The sequence below is a fragment of the Elephantulus edwardii genome, unplaced genomic scaffold (genome assembly GCF_000299155.1).
Source record: "Elephantulus edwardii isolate Elephantulus edwardi_28Jun2011 unplaced genomic scaffold, EleEdw1.0 scaffold00033, whole genome shotgun sequence".
NCBI classification, from domain to species: Eukaryota; Metazoa; Chordata; class Mammalia; order Macroscelidea; family Macroscelididae; genus Elephantulus; species Elephantulus edwardii.
Genome location: NW_006399783.1, coordinates 7,496,575 through 7,518,120, shown reverse-complemented (window position 1 = coordinate 7,518,120; position 21,546 = coordinate 7,496,575). Strand labels below are relative to the sequence as shown.

General features: G+C 42.6%; 1 protein-coding gene across 1 annotated transcript in view; it reads left to right on the top strand.

The window, feature by feature from the left end:
* The window catches only part of SLIT3 (slit homolog 3 (Drosophila)), a 915,040-nt gene that overhangs the window by 7,688 nt on the left and 885,806 nt on the right, over positions 1–21,546 (top strand). The window lies entirely within an intron of this gene.

The following is a 21,546-nucleotide window of genomic DNA, read 5'->3' as shown; positions in this document are numbered from 1 at the left end:
CCAATTAAAAAAATATTATATATAAAAAAAAGAAAAAGGTCATTAAGAGCAGTGGTCTGGAGGGAGTTTGATGGGTCTGGATTTATGTTTAGCTTCTGTTTTTATTGCCCCTGTGACTTTGGGCAAGGAGCTTTGGCACTCTTGCATTCAACTGTCTCACTTTTAAATTGAGAATAATAATAGATGTCATCTCATTTGATCTTTTTAGCAACCTCTGAGGCTCAAATATTATTCTCATTTTAGAGTTGAGTAAAATGATTTCCATTTTACACACAGGTGCAATGGTGACTTTGCTTCTGCTGTGCAGGAGACCTGGGCCCAGTTACCAGCCAGTGCACTTAAAGCACAACCCTTACCCATCTGTCAGTAAAAACTTGCTTGTGGCCTGATGCTGCCAAAGTTTTACTGGGACTTCCAGACTAAAAGGGACTGAGAAGGAAGGTCCAAATGTCTGCTACTGAAAATCAGCCATTGACAACTCTATGGATCACAGTGATCTGTTCACAGCCATCATGGACATGGTGCAGGACCAGAGTTTGCTCACTGTGCTTGGTGCAGTCACGAGCTGGGTATCATTCAGTCACAGCTGACAATAGCACATTGCTGTTCCATTGTTGTTAGGTGCTGCTGAGCCTATGAGAACCCATTGTGATCCTCTGACTAACAGACGTGAACCTTGCTCTGTACTTGCCATTAAATTGATTCTGACTCATGAGGAGACTCGATGTATGTTAAAGTAAAACCGCTCTGTAGAAATTTCAAGGCTTGGCCTGTCTTCTTAAGTGCCTCTGGGTGAGTTCACATATCCAAAACTTTGGTTTGTACCCTTGTGCTTACCCATTTCTGTCACCTAGAGATGCCCTCAGCAACACTACAAGCGTGATAATTGCATATTCCCTTGGGGATGCTGAGAATGGGACCTGATGCAGCCCATGTAACATACACCACACAGTGCCTGTCTTACTCTTCACACATTATCATTACGATGATCCTTTCTAAACCACGGTTCCTCAACGATAAAGTGTCTATAATGAATGTTACTCTTGAGAGGATTAGATGAAATACTTTACATACAGGAAGTGCTTCACACACTACCCGGCATGTAGTGGCCCTTCCCAAAGTAGTAATGATGGTGATTCTGGTTATTATTTTTGTTTCCTCCTCTTGGCCCTCATCCAGCTGGAAGGTTCGAAGGTGCCCACTCTAAATTTTCCCCAGCCCGGGGCCATGCTTTGTCAGGGTTCATGCCTGCATGTAGGCTGCCCCCAGCACCCTCATGCCTGCGCCCCTCTCTCCCTCCAGCCCCTGCAGCTAAGCCCAGGTTGGCCTCCATTCCATAAAAAGAGGATTATAGTTGGGGTGGTTTCTATTTTCTCCATGGCGTGCTGCTTTGTGGTATATTTAACTAGACAATGTATTTTATTTATTTATTTATTTAAGGGGTAGGTTTTGTGTGGAGAATTTGGAGTCCTGAGTTATTTTTCCAATGCACATTCCTTCTGTCTTTCCCTAAACACCTCCTTTTCCTGGCTTCCCGTGTCTGCCTCTGTTTCCACTTTTACTTGTAACAGCTGTATTTACTCACGTACTCCTCCCTCATTGTGTAAGATGCTCTTAACCCTTTTGAATATGACTAAAAGACAAGAAAATACTGATAAGGTGTGGATGTTTTCCAAGGCGGCTTGTATGGATCACCCCCATCCAAAGTGGAGTAGTTACACAGGGTGTCCCTGTTGTGGTGAGCTGTGTTGATTCTCGTTTCTCATTCTTAAACTTCAGTCACCATTGGCTAGGGGAGAGCTTGCATTAGAAGATAATAAAGAACTTGGACCGCATTGTCAAACTACTGATACTGCAGCTCCGTCAAGGGGCTGTGAATACTGCCTCACCCACCAGGGTCTTTATGGTTCTACTGGCCATAAATCATATTTGCTAGAGATGCCCTGGGAAGCATTGTTTTTGGGACGTGCAATTAATGGTCTTTAATAATGAATGAACAAGAATGTGGGAGAAGTATAGTAAACTCTAGAGCAGGTCAAAATCCTGCTTTCACCACTTATTAAGTGGGTAACTTCAGTTGTCCCGTTTGCATAATGGGAATCGTAATAATACCCCCTTCATAAGATGCTGTGATGACTGGATTATTTTACATAGTTTGCCTGGAACATACTGAATCCTCTGTAGATTTTCTATTTTTATTATCATGATTCTGAATGTTCTGACTCTCCCTTCAGAGCATGCTAACGATGAACCTCAATCTGGGAAAAATATATATATTTTTATCTTGCTCAAGCTCCAACTTCAGGTAGATTGATCCTGTATAGACATAACTTTGGGGGAAAGTCTTCTACCTTCTTTTTTTGATACTTCTGGTAGTGAGAACCTCAGGACTTTCTAAAGTACTTTGATTCTGTAAAAAGCAAAATCTTCCTTCCTCCTCCTGGTGGAGGTTGAAGCTGTATCTCATTGATCACTGTTAAATAGAACAAGTAGAAAATTTTTCCAAATGATAAGATTGAAAAAATTGTACTGCTCTTTTATATTGATTCAGTGATTGGGGTAGTGGGAGTACGTGTGTCAGAGACAATGAGGTTGGCACAGGGTAGAGCAGGGTTTAGGGCTCTTGTACATGGGTTGCTAGGAGTTGCAAGCGACTCGACAGCACATAACAACAACCACTGCTGTTTTGTTTCTCTGCCTCTCACTTTCCAAAGTCTTCCCTTTTCTCTCGTGAACTTTCATCCTGCTTGGAAGCATACAGAGTCAGCATAGAAGAGGAAGATTCTGGATGAGATGGATTATTGATACAGTGACTGTGGCAATGGGAGCAGGTGTGTTGTAGATAATGAGGTTGGCTCAGGATAGGTCAGGGTTTAGTGCCACTGTTCATAGCATTGCTGTGAGTCTTAATCTCCTCGAACGCACATAACAACAACATTCTGATGTATTAGTGTTTTGCAACAGGCCCTTCCCCCTATTTCTAGTTTTATGCTAAGTAGGTACCAAACTTCTTTGACCAAGTCACAAACTAATTAGAATGAGACCTTCTATTCCCTGACTCTCTGACTGAACTTCTGTGAATGCATTCTAAAGCACTGTTTGCACTTTGGACGGCTATGCCCCTGGGTGGATCACTGAATCCTAGAGCCTGCTCAGTCTTCACTGTTGCTGATTTTTCCCTCCCATCCTATACTGGTGCAAGGAGCCTGGTGGTGAAATGGTTAGGTACTTGGCTGCTAACTAAATGGTTAGTGGTTTGAACTCACCAACTACTCCAAAGGTGAAAGATGGCAATCTGCTTGATTTATAGGGTTGGCAACACTGTGGGGTGGTTCTCTGTACTATAGGGTCACTATGAATGGGATTGACTTTGAAGTTGAGAGTCCAGTTTTGGTTTAGACTGGTGCATTTGACTTTTTGGAATCTTCATACGACTTTTTAAAACTTTATCTCCAGTAAATTTTGGCAAATAGTTTCATTTCATCAGCTTGTCAGGAGCATTTTCTATTTCCATATTCTCAACTAGAATATTAACCACTCCTCTCTCCATTTCTATTTATTCTCTCTACAAATATGGTTAGGTTTTCCCTACAGACTTTTAACCAAGTTGTCAATATAATCAGCAGAGCTGTCTGCTGTTTTTGAAGGCTTCGATGGTCCAGGATGTGGATTATACAGATATATTGTCCTGTTCTTTCTGGCAGGATGAATCTAGATGCTAATGGAGATATTATTGGCAGGTAGCACCTTCTTTCCCTGGGGTTCTGTTGTTCAAATTTTCTCTGGAATGATGTTTTATTAATCCTTAATTCCTCTGTTTGCCATATTTCTCTAACCTCTTAGTTTCCCAAAGTGCTTCCCATCATGCTTTCAAATTAATCTGTTCCCTAAGCAGCTGTTATTAGAAGCCCCAACAACACTGAATGTGGTATGTGTGTATATGCACATAAGGTTCCTTCTTGGCAGTTATTTTAGCCTCAGAGATTGAACTCTTCTGCTAACAGCAGAGCTCAAGTAGCCTCAGCTTTTTCAACACAGAGATTTCCTTTAACATCTTGGATGCTCATTGGAAAAAGGACATGGGGCACATTCACTCCAGCAGTGCCAGGAATGGGTATGATGGAGGACTGAGTGTGAAAGAATTAACCTGTTAAGTTCATATCTTTGTAGAAAATCATAATGATTATGAGAATGACCAAAATAATAACACTCATAATCATCACAGCTATGTTATTGTTGGTCTTAATTACTGTTGACTTGTTTCCAGGTCCTGGCAACCGTACACATAACAGAACCCAGCAATGCCTGGTCGGCATCATCATCATGATTGTTGATATGTTTGATTCCAGTTCTGCAACATTGTGTAAACCCATCTCATTAAGGAATCCCTCATTTATGTTGATGTTGGCAAAAAAATTGTGTATGTGTGTAGTGTCTAAAGAACAAATAAGTTAGTATTAGAAGAAATGTAATGAAAATGATCCTTAATTACAAGTAAGGATTGTGAAACTTCAACTTATTTATTACTTGGCGAACATCATCAAGAAAGATCACTTGCTAAAAAAAGGAGATCATGGTGAATAATGTAAGGCTCAGTGCAAACAAGGGAAACCTTCAGTGAAATAGATCAACACTAAAATAGCCAACATTTATCGAGCTCACAGGACCCCATCAGCTGCACATGTGTAAGTTCAAACTGATGCTAAAGAAGATGAAATAAAATTCACAAAACAAAAATTTGACCTTGAGTTTATCCCACCTGAATTTAAAAACTATCAAGAACAGGTTTGAGGCATTGGACACTAATGAATGAAGACTAGATGAGTCGTGGAATGATATTGAGGATATCACTCATGAAGAAAGCAAAAGGTCGTTACAAAGATAGAGGAAGAAGAAAATACCAAAATGGAATTCAGAAGAGACTCTGAATATGGCAACTAGAACACTGAGACCAAAATAAAGTGAAGAAATGAGGAAGTTACAGAGTCAAATGGAAGATTTCAAAGGCCTGATCTCAGAACCTCCATTCTTAACCACTGTCATGCCATTCTTCCTCAGATCTTTCAGGCGAGCTCCATGCTCTCTCTCCCAAACTCAATTAACAGAGAAGAAAGGAAGAAATTACGAGCACAACTTGAATAAGTGGGCATCTATTTGATGGGAAGCATTGTCAGAGAAGTGTTGGTTATGTGTTATGGGCACCAGGGGAGGTGCAGCCATGTTCAGTTTGGAGAATTAGCTGGAATTTGAATTGAACCTTGAGGAATAAATAGTATTCCTGAAGATGTAAGTGAAAAAGTAGCATGGATTCACAGAAGTTCATGATTAGATGGAAACTAAGAAGGAGAAGATGGGCAGTCCTTTACACTCTGTGTGATTTATAGACTCTGAAAATCACTGGAGGTTCAGGTGTTAGCTGGTGCCAACTTGATGACACATAACATCAGCTCTCCAGGAAGGGAGTTCTAGTGTGGTTCATGGGAAGTAGGGCTGCTAACTCAAAGGCAGGGTGCCTCTGGCCACTCTAATGCACCAGCTGATTGTTCCTATAGAGAAAGATGCCATTGTCCTACTGTGTGATTTACAGCCTCCAACAACTTGCTGGAGGGGCAGATGAGAATCTGTTCTGACTTGAAGGCAATGAGTGAAAGAGAGAAAAGGGGAGAGGGGAGCAGGGAAGAGAGAGAGGAGGGAGAGAGGAGAGAGGAGAGAGGAGAAAAGAGAAGAAGAGAGAAGAAAGAAGAGAGAGAGAAAGGAAGAGAAACTCTTCAGGAAGCTTTACTTAATGAGAGATAGAAAGAGAAACTCTTCAGGAAGCTTTACTTAATGAGGCATTTAGAATAAAACCCAGTAGATGAAGCTATAAAGAAACATGCTAAAAAAGTATTATATTTTAGGGCATTATTTTAATTGTAGGAGTATGCAGTGAGGGTTGCAGAGTAGATTATATTTGGGGGTAGGGGATGGGGTTTGGGGAGGTGCGGAGGGGGATTGTGACCCAATGAGGAGTTTTTCTTTTGCTTTTCAAGGAGAGGAGCAAGGGGGGGGAGGGGTTTGTGCGGAGAGAAGGGTGCAACAATGAATGGATGGAATTCCAAACTCTCTGTAGATGTTCATTGAAATGAAAAATAAACAAACTAAATTAATAAATAAAAAAGAAACATGCTATGATGGTTATGTGTATAATATGAGATCATACCAAAAAGGCTGGACCAGTACTTTTACAGGGAATGTCAGAATTTCAAACTGGGTTTAGAAAAGGCTGTAGCACCAGGGATATCATTACTGACATCAGATAGATTCTGACTGAAAGAAGAGGATACCAGACAATGTCTACCTTTGTTTTATTGACTGCAAAAACATTAGTCTATGTGAATCATTGAGAAGAATAGGAATCTCAGAGCACTTAATTGTGCTCCTTTGAAATCTATACACACAGCAAGATGTCCAAACACAGAGGAACAATGTCTGGTTAAAATCTAGAAGGGTATGTTTCAGGGTTGTATCCTTTCTTGGAGATTCATTCTATTAATTTCTATTCATTCTGTGTGCTGAACAAATAATATGTGAAGCCTAGCTCTGTGAAGAGGGATGTGGCATAAGAATCAGAGGAAAACTCATCAACAACCAGTGTTATGTAGATGACACAGTTTTGCTTGCTGAAAGTGAGGAGGACCTGAAAAATCTTGCTGCAGAGGATCAAAGACTACAGCCTTCAATGTGGATTAAAATTCAATATCCAGAATACAGAGGTCCTTACCACTGGGCCAGCAGACATCATCATGATAAGATGGAGAAAGAATTGAAACTGTCTCTGATTTTATCTTGCTGGAACAATCAATACCCTTGATACTAGCAGTCAGGAGATCAGGAGACATATTGTTTTGGGCAAGTCAGCTGTCAGAAAACAGGATTGTAATGTCGTTTTGAAGACTAAGGTGCACCTGATTAAGGTTATGATCTTTCCAGTCACTTGCTATACATCTGAGAGCTGGATAAGGAATAAGGAAGACAGGAGAATTGATGCCTTTGTGTTGTGGTGTTCAAGAATAATACTAAATATCCCATGGACTGCTGAAACAACAAACAGATAAGTCTTGGAAAAAGTACAGTCAGAGTGCTTCTTGGAGGCAAGAAATGGTGAAGTCTTTCATACTTTGGACATGTTTCTAGGAGAGGCTGTTCCTTGGACAGGGACATCGTGCTTGGAAATGTTGAGGGCCAGCAAAAGAGAGGACGACCCCCCAGTGAGATGGATTGACACAGCAACTGCAGCGATAAGCTCAAGTGTATCAGAGATGATGACGATGTCACAGGATAGGACAACTGTCAGATCGCTTGTTCACAAGGTCACTATACGAGACTCAGTGGCACCTAACGACAACATCTGCATAATTGTTATTTTTTCATTTTGGATTAGATGGGATAAAACCTTCAAGGGTAATTCTTTTGAATTTTGCTGACCAGTATTTCTCTTATTTCCTTTGAATTTTGTTGACCAGTGCTTCTCTCATTTTCTGTCTTATAAACATTTTAGCAGAATTTTTCTCCCTTTCCAGTTAGAAGTACCACTTATTTTCTCTTAGCCTTGAGCTTAGGCCATCTTCCACCCTGGGACTGGCTCCTGCCAGAACCAAATACATGTAGAGTGTATCCTGGCTGGAGTCAACTATGACTTCACTTATCACACCCTTATCGCTGCTTGTGTGGGCTTAGACCCCTCTGCTTTTCTCTGGTATGGTGGTCTGGGTTCCTCACCCCTGAATCATCTTACACTTTGAGAGTCTTGAGTCTTGTGGTTCCTGAAATTCTGCCAGCATGTTTAATCACCATCATGATGATTCTGCTGCCCTCGTTCCTGTCTGCTCCTGACATACCCATGTCTAGCTCCCTAGCGCGCTAGAATGACTGTCCTGATATCAGTGGTTTGGAGCGTGCAGGTCTGTGCTTCTCATCCAGTCTGCATTTTGATCCTAATCATGGACTTGTGCATCTTATGAAATTCATTCTGAACCTAAATTGTTCCTAGTCTCAGCCTTGGTCTTCTACCTTGACTTATTGCCCCCTCCTGCCCTGTGTGTAGCTTCCACAGCTTTGATAATGAATTTGGACTGCTGTTAGTCAAGTCCCAGGTCCTAATGTTGGATTTCTCGAGGATCTTCATGATTTGGTTTTCATTACACATTGGGGACTTCAGTGCATGGCTTTGACCTAGAAAGTACCTAAGACTTCATCTTCATGGCCATTTGAATCCATTTATGGTGTCCAGCCTATGATGCACAATGAATTCCTCAGACACATACTCTAAGCTTCCTGCACATCCACAGAGAATAAAGCAGATATTCTGTATTGTAATGTAACAAAAATTATGTCACTATAGAGCTGTTATGCTCATAAATGTGTTATGGAATTTTCTGGATTGTCCAGCACGTCAGTGTCATACTTTTTACTCCTCTACAACTGTTCTCATCTCTGAAATATAGGAAGAAAAATATTATATATGTGAGTGTTCTCAGCAGTATTAGTGAGAAGCCATTGGGGAATGCAATTTGGATGTAACCTTAAATGAGTTGAAAGGCTGGATGGAATGCTGGTTTCTATCATTTCCTAACTGCTTGAACTTGTGTGAATACCTTTCTGAACCTCCATTGTCTCATCTATAAACTCAGGAATGGTAGAAATAACAGTTATCTCATGGGGCTGATGCAAGTTTTTAAATGAGATCAGATGTCTACAAATGCCTTGTAAAGTGCTATGCAAATATTTTAATGAGTCCGCCCACATTATCTGATTTTAACCACAAAACGCTGTATCTGGAAAACAATCTGGGCATATTTTAGGCTCTCCCATTTATAGAGAAGGAAACTGAGGTCCAGAGAACTCCAGAGCCTTGCTTGCTCAGCCTCGTCTTCCAACTTTATTCCAGTTTTCCTTTTCACCTATCGTGGTGCATCGTTCACACAGGCAGCTAGAGTCTCCCACTTGCCTCAAAAGTCTCGCTGCATAATTAGTAAACGACAGTGTTCAGACTACAGGACCAGGTAGTAGCCCTGGTGGTGCAATGGTTAAACACTCAGCTAATAACTGAAGGCTTGTTCATTTGAACGCACCCAGCAAGTTGGGCAAAGAAAGACCTAGTATCTATACCTGTAAAGATTACCACCTGGAGAACCTTCTGAGGTAGTTCTGCTCTGTCACGTGGGGTTTCTGTTAATCAGAAGTCAGCTTGAGGATATTCAGTAACACCAGGACCAACTAAGGAGATCCATGCAGCCTGGACTCATTTGAAGACACCACATATTGAATGCCTTCTCTGTTCCAGGAATAAAGCAAGAGAAATGTCCTTCTAACCAGAACAGACAACACAATATGAGCATCAGTCTAGGCTTCCACCTTTTACACTGAATGACTGGGATGGCATGCCGTAGGCCTTGGTACTAAATTCAGAGAGGAGACCTAGGAGAGGGCTGGGGAAAATGCTTCAACAATGAAGGGCGAAGCACCAAGCCCTCAGAAATCACTGGTGAGAAACAAGTCCTACTCATTCCTTTTAATGAGTACAACTATGTAGCGAAACTCGCACATAATAAAAAAACCAGTACAAATAGAATTAAAATAAGAAAATCAAACAAACTCATGGGGAAAATATTAATCTGAGAACAATTGTATCCGAGAAAGCATTCAAGTATGCCTCTGCAGCAAGTTGGCACACAGCACAAGTTCTGCATTTTATTAGAGTCCTGACTGCGTAGAACACTGACCTTATTTGAGAAGCATTTCATAAACATGAACACACTGTGCAGCAGCATTTGAGGCTGTGAGGAGATAGAGTTTTCCTCTGGGAAGCCAGCTTCCCCCTCCCAACCCGGGCAATTCCAGCTGAAACTGGACCACTGAGCATTGCTTCCTGTGGGGATTGGTCACTGACCCTTCTTTCTTAGATTTAACCAAGCAGGTAGGAGTTTTCCAAGGGGTAAAAGAGGGATGAGGCTTTTGAAATGATAATTGTCTCTGGGCAGGTTGGACCAGGAGTGGATAGATGATGAGGAAGATGCGGCCCTGGGGATAGGGGCTTGAGGAGCTCATTTGGCAACAGAGTTTCCTTTTGGAGATGGTGCCCCTGTGTCTGGAGAACTGAGAGCTGTATGTGTGGGTTGGGGGTTGATTCCTCGGCAGAACTTGCCTGACTCTGCAATGGAAGACTCGTGGTTCACAATAGTCCTGAGACACGTGAATGGCATCTTCTCTTAGAAGCTGGCACTTTCTTTTCCATCTGCTGCCAGCTTACGAGTCCTGAATTTCTGCCACAGAACTTGGTTCTGTTCCTCCCCCCTCGTCTTTCCTTCCCTCGCCAAGTGATTTTTCAGGCATTTGAGGTATCTCCGGGAATCATCTGGTCTCTACCCCTCTTCGCACAGCTCTCATCCCACCTCGAATTAACTGTCTGAGGGAGGTACCAGAAGGGGTCCTCACCTTCAGGGGGAGATCTGAGAAGTCAGCCCTGCTTCCAGCTGACCTCGTTCACAGCATTTGGTCCTTGGTAGAGATCCCTTGGAGCCATGGAAGCGTCAGCCAAACCAGGAAGCAAGAGAAACAGAAGAGTAGCCAAATCAGATACAAAAATAAAGAATAACGGGGAGACAGGCGGAAGGAGCATTCCGTGGGTAATGTGAACTTGCACATGACATCCCGAGGACTCGAAGCACTGATAGTGCAGCTTAGTTCAGGTCTGGAGAGGAAAGATCCCAGCCTGAGAAGAAAGCAAGGGAAAGCAGGCAGAGAACCAAGACTGGAGCAGGAATCCAAAATGGGAAGTCCGTTATTTCAATAGAGATTTTCAGGACTCTAGGCCCACCCACCCCGTCCCCCTCCCCCACTTCTAAATTCTTCCTACCACAAGATGGTAACCAATCTGCACTGTTCACTCTGCTTAGACGTAGGATTTAATACTCTCGGAGATGTTTCCCATACTCTTCCGCCTTCCATGTTCATTGTCGAAATTGCGCAAAGCTCTAAATGTCTGGGTGCTTTCCCGGCTGGAGCTGCGTGCTGATTTGAGCCATATTCAGCCTGGAAGCTCTCTCCCCATCTTTACAACGAGAAACATCTCCTTCCAAGAAGACTGCACTACAGTTTTCTTTGTCGTGTTGCTAACGAACAAAGAGGCCCCATTGCAAAACAGCGTTTCACGAGCAGAGCAGGGCCGATAGCACCTCTTGCCAAATGCAAACTGTGTGTAGTTGTGTGGGGGAAACAGCTTTGTCAAGAGGACGGCTGGGGCAGGCGGCTCCGGGGAATTTTTAGCAACTCCGGCAACTCCGGCTTGGTGACGTGGAGAGAATGCTGGCTTGGGAATTTGGTGACCTGGCCATGCCTCTGTCCTACTGCGTGATCTCGAACAAGTCGTGTGACCTTTGTGGACCTCAGTTTCCTCCTCTTTAAGCTAGGGAGTAGACTGGATGACCTCCAAGGATCGATTTAGCCCTCTGCATCCTCACTGCTGGGGGCTGGGATTTGGAGTTTAGATCGGAGCCAACATCCAATCAACCCAAGGCTCCTTCTAGAGGCAGCAGAGAGGCCAGGACAGCTGCTTCAGGGAGTGGCTGGTCCTTGATTAAGGCTCCAATAATTAGCTTAGCTCCACTGTAAGCCGCCTGAAATTAAGAAAGGAAAATATGTTTCGTTTCAAAAATAGCAGTTGTTTTTTTTTTTTTTCGGAAACTGTTGCTTTTGGGCTTTGTGTACTTTTCGGGTTGTTGTGAGGTGCTGTTCAGTTGCTTCCAACTCCTGACGACATTGTGTGCAAGGGAACAAAGCCGTGTGGGCCCTGCACTATCCTAGAAGTTGCCGCTGTGTTTGAGAATGACCTTTCCTCTGTACAGAAGGGGAGGGGCCCTGATGACAAGGTGGTTCATTGCTCATCCACCACCTAGGATGTTGGTAGTTTGAACCCACTGCATGGTCTAGGGGAGAAAGATGTGGAGGTCTGCCTCAACAAAAGTTCCTGTTGTTGTTAGATGCCATCAAGTTCACGGCAACTCTCAGTGATCCATGAAGAGCATTCTGAACCTTGCCCTGATCTGTGCCAGATCTCTGTCTGCTTCAGCACATTGTGGCAATAACTGTTAGTCTGTCTTGTGGAGAGTTTTCCTCTCTTTTGCTGACCCTCCATCTTTCCCAGCATGATGTGTCTCTCCAGGCCTGGTTCCTCTGGACAACATGTTCAAAGTCTAGGAGACAAAGTTTCCCCATCCTTGCCCTTCAGGAGCACTCTGGTTGCATTTCCTTCAAGACAGAGTGGTTTGTTCTGTTGGCTGTCCACGGGACAGGCAGTATTCTTTGTCAGCACCATGACTCAGGGCATCCATTCATCTTCTTTCACCCTTACTCGTTGTCTAACTTAAAGATGCATACGAAGCAATTGAATATCAATTGCCACCAAAGTTCCAGTCTTGGAAACCCTATTAGGCAGTTTGACTCTGTTCTGCAGAGCCTCTGTAAGCCAAAATCATCTTGTAAAAGTGGAATGGTGTAGAGTTAGAGATACTGGAGCTGGGAGACAGGTTGTGAATGCCATCAGCACCTGGGAGTCTGCTTTATTGGGGTACTGGCAGAATAAGATGAATACGTGACAAGGTTAGAGACAGTACTTGGTATTATATAACTTTTCAAAAAGCCACTTATAGGCATATCTTGTTTCATTGTCCTTCATTTTATTGCTCACAACAGATAAGCACTTCCCCCCCCCTTAACTGTTGAAGGTTTGTGACAATCCTGCATTGAGAGAATCTGTTAACACTTATTTTTCAACAGCATGTGCCCAGTTCATTCTCTCTGTTCTACATTTTGAAAAGAATTGTGATCTTATAAACTTTTTCATGATGTTAGTGCATGAGTAATGCTATTGAACGGACTACCAAAGGAACACGCAAATCTGTCTTGGAAGAGGTGCACCCAGAATGCTTCCTCCTCCCCCCAATGCCCCCATGAAGACAGCACAGGACTATAGAGTTTTTATTTATTTGTTTGTTTGTTATACTTAAGCGTACTTTGACTTGAATCCACTGGACCAGGTGATCCCCAGGAAATTGTTCCTCTATTTCAGGACCTTTCCCTTATTTTATGTTTGTGCTTTCCTGTTCCCAATGAAAAGAACACTATTTTAGGTCCCATTACAAAAATATATCTTAAATTTATCTTTATTTTAGAATTATTTCTTCACTACTTTTTTTTTCCTGGTGATCATTTATGAGAGTTTGTCTCATGTACTCTGGGCACATTGCCAGGAGGGGTCAGTCCTTGGAAAAAGACATCACTAGGAAAGGTGGAGGGTTAGATGAAGAGAGGAAGATTCTCAACAAGGTGAACCGGTACAATGTCCGTAACAATGGGCTTGAGCATTTCAGAGATGCTGAGGACCAAGATCAGACCTGTTGTTCACAGGGTCACGATGAGTCACAGTCAGCTTGATGGGACCATACAATAACTTTGCGTGCTTAATAGATTATACTATAGTATAAGCATAAGTTTTATATGCACTAGGAAAGTGAAAACATTCTATGACTCACTTTATTGTGATACTCACTTTATTACCTACTGCAGTACAGAGCCCAAACCAACAAGATCTCAAGCCAGACCTGCAGCATCTCTGAGTGTGTGTGAGTTCTGATTATGTTGTTGTTGGTGTAGTCTGGGAATTGTACTGCTGTTACCCCAAAGGCAGAGCTTCATTCTAGGTTTGAATCTACCAGCATCTTGGCAGAAGAGATTTGGGCAGTCTCCTCCCTTGAGTTGTGCAGCCTCAGAAATCTGAAGGGTAGCCTAAGAGTCCTGACTTAAGGGCATGAGTGTGAGTGAACCATTACTGCAAAACATGTTGTTGATGATTGATGGCCGTTGAGTTGAACACGACTCATAGTGACCCTATGAACAAAAGACCTGAAGCCTTTCTATAATTATTGTCATTTCTTAAAGTTCCTAGAGTTTCTAGAGGCATGTTGTTTAGGAAGTAGATGTCACAAATGCATAACATAACTTTCCTCGAATACTTAGTGACATGAAAAAACTGTCTCATTAAGCTTACTGATTCTTTGGGTCAGGATGTGGGACATGGCTCCGTGGGGATGGATTTTCTGTGGTCTGTTGTCTCTAAGACTCAATTGAGGAGCTGGGAGCTGTTTGACCAAGAGTGTTGGAATTGTCTGCAGGCTAGTCGCTCATGTCTGCCATCCAGGCTGGGGTGACTGGGAGTCTGGGCTCAGCTGAGGCTGTCGACCAGAGTGACTCCATGTGCCCTCTCTACCAATCTTGAGTTTCCTGGTGGCTTCAGAGGAGTCTGACTTTTGTGTGCAATTCTGGAGCTTTTAGGACAGGTGTGGCAGTGAATATCTTAGAAATTGCATGGATTTTGATGAAATAGTGGTGTGTGTGCTGTTTTTTGTTCTTTTTTTTTTTTTAAAGGAAGTTTTGGTGGCTTAAGGTAAAAGACATTGTGCTGCTAAGCCAAAGGGACTCAGTTCAAGTCCACGAGCAGCTATGCAAGAAAAGTACAGGTAGTCTCTTCCTGTACAAGTTTACTGTCTCTGAAAACCTGCTAGAGGACCAGCTGTGGGTCAGTTCCAACTCTACAGCACACAACAACAACAGTGTTAAAAAGGGAGCTCTGGTGGTATATTTGGTAGGGAGTTGTACTGCTAATGCAAACACTGAGCCACTCCAGGATTTGTATCTACCAGTGACTCATCAGTAGAGAGATGGGCCTTCTCCTCCTGTGTGATTTGTAGCCTTGTAAACCCATGGAGGGTCAGCTGTGAATCACTTCTCTTTAGAACCATGAATGAGTGAGTGAGTAAAATGTTAAAAAAAGACGAAAACTGGACAATGACGAGGGTTGATAGAAGAAGAATTGACACCTTTGAGCTGTGGGGCTGGACTGCTAGGAGAACAAACAAGTTCATCCTGGAGAGGGTAAAATCAGAGTGCTCCTTGGAGGCAAGGATTCTGAAGCTTCATCTGACATACTTTGGGCATATTGCAAGGAGGGACCAGTCCTTGGAGAGGGACGTCATGCTTGGGAGAGTGGAGAGACAGCACAGGAGAGGAAGACCTTCAGTGATATGGATTGAGTCAGTGTCTGGGGTAATGAGGGTAGGTGTGTCAAAGATGATAAGATTGGCTCAAGATAGAGCAGGGTTCAGAGCTACTGCACATAGGGTCACTCTGAGTCTCAAGCAACTTGACAGTACATAACAACAACTGTTCTCTTGATGTAAGCAGTAGAAGGCAAGGTAGTCTACCTTTTAAGAAGAAAGGTCAAAACATTTGTCAACATGTCTTAAAACCACAGGCGTATAAGTGCAGTCACTATTTTCTGTATTTGCCTAATTTCTGTACTAGATTAAAAGCTTCTTGAGGCAAGAACTGTGTGCTTCTTTACAGAAACTTGGCCTTGTGAAATTAGCACTGAAGTTAGCATCTTTAAGTATTGAATTGAGTAGGCAGCAGCTTTTGTGAGAAGATCCTGAGCTTTAGAATTAGAGCTAGAAATTTAAAATTTGCATCCAAAATACAGCCTTAGGCAAATTACTTGTCATTCCAAATAGTTTCTTCACCCTCCTTCCAGCCCTCAATGGAGACAGTAACACCTTTCTTAAGGATTATCGTAAGGATCAAGGATGCTATTTGCAAGATGCTCACCACATTGCAAAATGCTTAACAGCAACAATTATTCACAATACCCTCCTTTTCCAAGTTGCTGCATGCTAAGATCTGTTAACAACCAACACTGCGAAGATTCCAGTATGAGATAGAGAACTGGCCCCTTAAGAGGAGTATGCCAACTATGTTGGACACACAAACTGTGGGGGCCAATACTTTTAACACAACAACTGAGTTTTAATTGTTCCTGTTGGCTTTGACTGAAGAGCGCCCCCTGGCTCCCTTTCAGAAAACCCCTCCATAGCTCACCCTCCAGAGGGTTTTCAGAGGTTAAAAATTGCAAGGGAAGAGATTGTCCATCTTTCTTTCTCAGAGCCATTGGTGAATTTGAAATCCCAGAGAGGTTTGTACTAAACAAGTAGCTTTGGACTAAGCAATGCATCTCTGGGCTCCAGGTTTGCTCGGAGACCCCCATTTTCCTCTTTGGACATACCCTGTTTGGGATTGTTGTCTAACTACCAACAGCATGCTAACTCTTACCTATGCCTGTTTAGTATTGTTAACTTTTTACAAAAGCATTGTTTTTCCTAGCTTGCATTTGGCAACTGTGCCAGCTTTGTGTGTGCAGTGCCAAGCCAAGACATCAGGTTTAACTTTCCTGGTTAGTTCCTGGAACTTGAAACTCTCTTAGCAATCATTCACTAAGAGCTTTCTTTTTCTTCCATAAACACTCCCAAGAGCCTCAGCATTAGCTTCTAAGAAAAGAGTCTAGATAATCTGATAAAAGCATTGCCCTTATTTTTAGAAAAATGCACTTCTTGATCATAATCTTTTACAAATGTCTTTTAGGACATTCCTGGCCTCCTCTCAGGTTAAGAATGATCTTCTGAATATATCTCTTGTTTGGTCCTGTCTATAGTCATGATTTTGGTTACAAAGACTTCTGGGTTTTTGCTAACTTCTGCCAAGGGTACCTTGGCAACAGAAATAGTTTACGCTCATCCACTTAACTCAAAGTTGATGGTTCAAATTCATCGAGCAATGCATGGAAGAAAGGCCTGCCCATCTGCTTTTGTAAAGATTCCAGCCAGGAAACCCTATGCAATATCTCCATTCTTTTTAACACGTGGGGTCACCATGAAACAGAATTGTCTCGGCAGCAATGGGGTTTGTTTTTTCTTTTCTTCCCCCCCCCTTTAACTTAGGGATCAACTTATACTTGTGAAACAATCCTTTGTCTTCCTGATTGTTATAATTCCCTCCATTTTAGTACACATTTTTCCCATTTTGGCTGCTCAGGAGTCAGCCTCGTTCTTAGTAACAGCCTTTCCACCTTACTGGAATATCATCTGCACCCACGGGACACAGTGTGGCGGATTTGTAATCAGGAGCCTTGCCATCTGCTAGTCAAGGGATGAGCTCATGACCCAAGTGAGGGCAATGGGGTGCTTCCTCCCTGAGGAAGGGAGGGACCAAGGTGCTGGATGGATGACTTGTGCAGCGACTAGACCTAGACTGTGTCTGCTTTCCTTTCTCGCAGTCCTGTTCTCAAGATCACAATTGAATCCAGAAGTTCCTGAACGCTTTCCAGTGAATTCCCTTTTGCTTAGCCCCACAAACTTAAAACCAAGTCACTGTACCTGAGGGTAGGTAGTGGCAGAGTGAGAGTGAGTATGCCCTTTGGAGAAAGGCAGACCTGGGTTTGAATCGTACTTTCACAATTTGCCAACCAGCTGCCCTGAGACAAGTTCCTTCTTTTCCTACATTGTCAGTATCACCTTTCAGTGAGGATAGTGGTTCCTGAAACCCTGCTTCTTAAACTTGGCTGCATATTGGAATCACTGAGGGAGATTGGAAAATTACCCATTCCCCAGGTTTCATCCCCAGAGATCGTGATTTAAGGAATTTGGGATGCAGCCTGGGTGTTGGAATGTTATAAAGCTCTCAGAGCTTTCTAATGCATAGCAGTGTTTGAAAAACACTGACCTAAAGAAATCCTTCAAATTATAGAGGAGATTAAATGAGATAAAATATGTGAGACATTCGTCTATGTGTGGATTGATAAAAGGCACCCTCCTCTCCTTCCCTTTTGCAGAGTGAACCAGAATCACTGCTTTAGCTTCTAGCACAGTTTTCTTTGTTTGGAGAAGTCACAGTAATGCATGACAATCACAGTGCAGTCTGACCTCGCTTATTTATACCATTTAAGGTGAAGGCCATCGTATATGCAGCCAGAATTAGAGAATCTACAAAAATGTGATTACTTCCACATCCATGGAATAACAAGGGCGAGTTTAACGGTGCTTTGTGAGAGCATTCTATGAAGTAACTGCTTAATGGATAGACTGAATTGATTTATAATTACCATGGCAACAGCAAAGTGGAGTGATATCTTCCTGGGAACCTGGCCTGGGACCCAGGAGAATTCTTGGCTAGGTCTGCCTGGCAGTTGTTGAGTGACCTTGGCTAGAGCAGTTCATCTGTCTAAGCCTCAGTTTCTCCAGAGCTCACTTCGCATGTAGCTGCCTCTTCAACAGGTTTTTTTTAGGAAATATGTTGAAGTAACAGTTGTTGAGACAATGATGAGAAGATGCTGTAGGAAGCTGAGTGAAAGCTGGCCTTGAGCCTCACAGAGGAGATAATTATAGATGCTGTTTCTCTCACCTGTCGTCCTTATCCCCCACCCCACGGCCTCTCCCATACCCTGCGGGGTGGGAACCCATCCAAACCTCTGTCTCTATAAAGTCTTCTCTCTAAAGAGTGTGCAAGAGAAAGTTTCGCCACATTGGCGCCACTGATATTTAGGGCTCTGTGTGTATATATGTTGGAGGTACTGTCCTGTGCATTGCAGGCTAGTTAGTGACATCTTTTGGCCTCTACCCACTAGATGCCAGCAGCACCTTTCTCCCCAGAAGTGATTTCCCAAGATGTCCATTAGGCAGCAGAGTTGCCTGCTGTTGAGAACCACTGCTGTAGCCCAGACCTGGTGGATGGTGTAGTGTGTTTAAATTAATGAAGTGACATCGATGGGTTATATCCAATATGTGTCCTCTCTGCTCCACCCTAAAAGAGTTTCTCAGATGTTCTTAAGCCGGGAAGCTCTCAGGAATCCTTAAACCCATTGTTACGGATGGGGTTATGAGTTTTAGAGAAGTTAATAATAGTGACAGCCAACATAGGCTTCATATATTGAGATATTATTATGTGTTATATACTGTGCCGAGTACTACTTTATATCTTACATTGACTCAGTGGAGCTCTGCATTGACACGGTTTGCAAACCAGTGGTCAGTTGGCCAAATTGAGCCCCCAAGTTGTGTTTGCATTCATAGTACACCTTTTTTAATGTCAGTTTCTTACCAGCATTTCAACATACTAACCTGATATTATATAAAATATACCATCTTTTTTAAAAAAGAACGAACCGAAAACTTAGTAACAAGGAGTCAAATATCTGTTCTATTTGACTGTCTGGCAGTAATTGGCTGGCTTCTGGATGAGGTGAGGTCCTAGTTCACCACAGTCCTCACCACTCCTTAGTAAGCTCCAGTACTGAGATAACGTATCAGATGCCATTTGGCATCATGTTGCTTTTCTTTCATTCAGTTGAACTCATTAATTTCCATCCATTGCATGGTTCCTATAGGATTTTGTGTTGGTGGCTCCAGATTTTTACACTATGCCCATCTTAAAGATAGGAAACTGAGACTCAACAAAATGAAAGCTGTCATTCATAGTTACACATCAGAATAAACAGCAAAGGTAGGACTCAAACCTGAGCTTTCCTGCCTCACCAGCGTCCCAGAGTAGCCGCTGGTCGAGTCTCCCAGCATCCTGAGATGCTCCAGCTAGATCTTCTGCATCTTAGAGTTTCCTTGAAGAAGATAATTTCAGAGTCTTTTGTTCACCAGGAAAGCCACGTGTCACTGGATTGGGAAGAGAGTTCGCTGAGCGTAGCTCCCGGAGCTGCATTTCTCTTGTGTCTGTGCCACTTTTTGGGCTGTGTCCAAGGTCTGCTCACACCCTCCCACGTAGCCGAAGGGCCAGCTGGTGTGTGTGCGCTTCTGCCTGAGATGAGGCTGCTTGCCTGCGGGGAGGATGTGATTGCTTTAGGAAATTAAGTGGGAGTGATTAATTAGGAAATGTACTGAGGACTGTGAAAAGAAATAGCAGAAATGAAAAAAAAAATTAGAACTCTAAATACAGAAATCTCTTGGCCACATAGTTGAAGATACTGCTTTGACTATGACCGAAAACATTTGATCCTGTTGTTTTTTTGCTGCTGCTTAGAAACAGGGCCCCGATGAGGATACCAGGAGGAACCGTGAATTCAACTGGCCCAACTTCTTCCCTTTCACCAAATGGCAAAGGGAAGTTCAGGGTGACGACCAAGAGAAAGTGGAACACTTAGAAGAAACAACAGTGTTTGGGATTCAGAAAGAGTTTGAATTCCTGCTGTGTCTTTCCTTAATGTGTAATCTTGAGCAAGTCCTTTCCAAGCCTCGTACTTCTCACTGTGAAATGATCACAGCATTGACTGTTGTTGCAAGGAATTAATGAGCAAACGCATGCCTAATTACAGCTGCTAAATAATATGTGTGGAATGAATCCAGTGGTCAAGAAGATAGTGCTGTGCCAGGCAATGTCTTGTTCTGTTACTGAGAAGGTTGCCATGAATTGGCACTAACTAAATGGCAACAAACAACATTCAAGTTCTATCTACCAAGGACCCTTCTGCTGCTTTGTGTGTGCTTAATTCTTTCAACCATTCTGTGAGGTTGGTACTACTATCTCATTGGCGAAGAACTGAGGCAATGAGAGGACACATAATTTACTCAAAGTTCCAAAGCTATTAAGTAGCAGAATCAAGATTTCTATCTAGTTAAGCTTAATAGCCCACCCTCTCTAGTGCTAAGATTTCTACATCTTTTGTTCATTATGTAATTTGTAGATAATGTTATGGAGGCAGGAGTGGCATTTACTTTCTAAATAACATGACTCCGGAAACTCTATGAGCTTTAATAAATGTCAAAATTTGTAGATGGGCTTCAGGATTTTTATTTATAGGATAGCAATGAGTCATGCTCGACTTGACGGCAACCAACAACAAAATCAACAACAACAACAAATGAGTTTGTGTATAATGTTTGTATATTTTTATATATAACACTCTCAAAACTTAAAGTCATTATTTCCCTGTAATCAGAATTGACTTAAAGCTGACCATCCAGTTTGTATTCTGAGGCTATAAATAGCGTAAGGAGAAGCTCAGTATCAGTTGTGAAAACTAGGCCGAGTGCTGATTGTAGAACATCTCATATAGAACAACTCATATGCAAGTTCAAGCTAAAGCTAAAGAAGATTAAATTAAATCCACAGGAACCTTGAATCTATCCCACTTGAACTTCAAAACCTTCTCAGGAAATGATTTGAGACCTTGAACACTTATGAGCTAAGACCAGACGAGCTGTGGGAGGATATCAAGAATATCATCCATTTTTCTCAGTCTTAACTCCCACCCCGATGTCTTCCTCATTCTACAACAGTGGCACCATATAGCATTTGTCCCTTTGTGACTGAGATACCTCACTCAGCATCATGTCCTCCAGGGTCACCCATTTTGAATAATATTGCATAAGTTCCTTGTTTTTCAATGCAGCGTAGTATTCCATTGTGTGAATATACCACAGCTTCTTTACCCATTCGTTTGTTGGTGGGCACTTAGGTTGTTTCCAACTCCTTGCTATTGTGAACAAAGCCGTGATAAACATGGGTATGCATCTATCTACTTGGATGTCGTTTATGGTCTCTTTAGGGTATATTCCCAGTAGTGGAATTGCTGGGTCAAATGGTATCTCTATTTGCAACTTTTTGAGAAAGCGCCACACT